The sequence below is a fragment of the Erinaceus europaeus genome, chromosome 1 (genome assembly GCF_950295315.1).
Source record: "Erinaceus europaeus chromosome 1, mEriEur2.1, whole genome shotgun sequence".
Lineage (NCBI taxonomy): Eukaryota > Metazoa > Chordata > Mammalia > Eulipotyphla > Erinaceidae > Erinaceus > Erinaceus europaeus.
Genome location: NC_080162.1, coordinates 723581 through 726083, shown reverse-complemented (window position 1 = coordinate 726083; position 2503 = coordinate 723581).

The following is a 2503-nucleotide window of genomic DNA, read 5'->3' as shown; positions in this document are numbered from 1 at the left end:
GCCTTTTTTTCTCCTTTTAGCTTCCGAGTTGGAAACATCAGGTTTCTGGCTTTGAAGTTTCAGTGCAGTGATTCAGACAGCACAGGGAGATGTCCTGTCATGACCACCGAGGGGCAAATCATGGTTAGAAAAGCAGAGCTTCTGGCAAGCTTTTGATGACACAAACTGTCTTCCAACATCACACGAAGAGAATGGGCACAGGTCTGGCCACCGTCAAAGTCCCAGACGCTTCACCATCCGAGATGCTTTGCGTGTTGTCTCTCCAAAGACAACGAGGCATCCGACGTCCGGCTGCGGGACACAGAGTCCTCGCCTCACGTGGTCAGCAGACTCCTGGAAGCTGACGTGGAGCAGAATGTTGTGTGGTAAGAGCAGGTCGGGTCACACCTCACCCGCTGCTGACTTCTTGGAGCTGAGCCGTGTGCTCCTGAGGAGAACCGAAAGCGGTAGAGGCCGGCTGGAGGGCTGGTGGAAACCGGAGGGAGGGAAAGCCCCAGTGCAGCTGAAGACACTGCTCCTCCTCTGGGCTGTGCAGGATGCCCGGCGACAAGCAGGTCAGCTGGCACATTCCGGTCCTTGCCAACTTTGGCCAGACGGAAGGCGGCTTTGGGCAGTGCCGTGAGGGCCTGCGCCTCCTGGCTGCGTGTGAGTCCGGGCGTCACCCGGGTGCTGCCCTGGGTGCCCATGTCGGCTCTGGCTTGTTCCCTCAGTCTGCCAGGAAGTGGGGGCGTTGGGAGCTCCTCACTCACGTGTGCAGGTCCTGCCCTCGGTGTTTGGGAAGCTGTGCTGGGAAGAGCAGCTAGACAGTTGTGAAACGCCCGTGTCCAGGGGCAGCTTGGTACTTGTGCTGGGGTGTTTCTAAGCATTTGCCTGACTGACTTCTTAGAAAGTGCATCCCAGACAGCTTGGATCCACCTGCATATCAGATGTCAGACTCAGAAAAAAAAAAAAAAATACTAGTCATGGGTTTGGAATATAACTAAAATAAGCCTACAAACTATCTACAAAACAAAGACCCCCCCCCAACTCTTCGTCTGTACTATTCCAGCCTTTAGATTTATGATTAGTCAACAACTTGTTTGGCTTTGTATGTTAACTCTCTTTTCAGCCACCAGGTTCCAGATGCTACCATGATGCCGACCAGACTTCCCTGGGCAGACGACCCCACCAATGTGTCCTGGAGCTCCACTTCCCCAGAGCCCTGCCCCACTAGGGAAAGAGAGAGACAGCGTTGGAGGAAGCTAGAAAGTCAATTTTAGGTATATTCCAAGGAGCCCAGGACATTAGTAATTTTTGCCTGAGCCTGATAGCTAACATGCAGGTGGACTAAAAAGTCTTGTCTGGGAAGATGGTGTCAGAGTTGAGAATAGGACTAGAAAGCTGGATCAGGGCAGAGAGTAGCTCCCAAATATGAGGAAAGTATACATATTTGATTCCCAGTGATGGCTCATGTAAATGCTGAGTGAGTAATAAGCCCAAGTAGAATGCTGAGCAATCAAAAAAGGTTTCATGGGGGCTGGGTGGTAGCACAGCGGGTTAAACACGAAGTGGGGCAAAGCGCAAGGACCGGCATAAGGATCCCGGTTCGAGCCCCCAGCTCCATACCTGCAGGGGAGTTGCTTCACAGGCCATGAAGCAGGTCTGCAGGTGTCTGTCTTTCCCTCCCCCTCTGTCTCTCTCAATTTCTCTCTGTTCTTCCAACAGTAATATCAATGGCAACAATAACAACAAGGGCAACAAAAAAGGGGGGAAATGGCCTCCAGGAGCAGCGGATTCGTAGTGCAGACACCGAGCCCCAGCGATAACCCTGGAGGCCAAAAAAAAAAAAAGGTTTCATTTTGAAGCTTAGTCTGAGTCAGGATTTTCAGACTTAGTGAATCACAGAACTAGGGTCTCTGCTACAGGCAGGTCTTGGAAGGCTGTCCCTGGTGTTCACGAGAGCTTAGTATGAAGCAGAGGGCCAGGTATCTTGACCACAGCAGATGCAGTACACAGGAGACCTGTGACCTACAGGGACTGCGTCCACGACGACAGGTAGAACCGGGCCTTAAGGAGGATGGCCACACAGACACCCGCCCGTCTGGTCTCACAGACAGCGAGTCTTTGGCTCATCATCTTGTGAAGGTTATTTTCTGCTTCAGCCAACAGAAAGGGAATGAAATCCTTCTCTCTCCTGGTCCTATCATCAGATCTTGTACATGTGTCAGTACTGAATATTCCAAGGGAAATTTACATCTTTTCCAGTCTTGGCTGGAGACCCGGCCAAACAGTATAGAGTGTCCGTGAGCCCCAGTGGACGTGACTTCCCAAGGGAACTTGTCCTGCGAGATGAAGGCCAACGTTCACGGTTCAGACCTGGAAAGGAGAGGAGCTGTGTGTGACTGGGAACACTCCCACCTGTTTCCTGTGTTTACTCCAGGGAGGTGAGAAAGGCCCCAGCTCTGTCCCTCAGACAGTCATGAGGTGGCCACCCAGAGCGGGTAGAATTGTGTTCCCCAAAGTT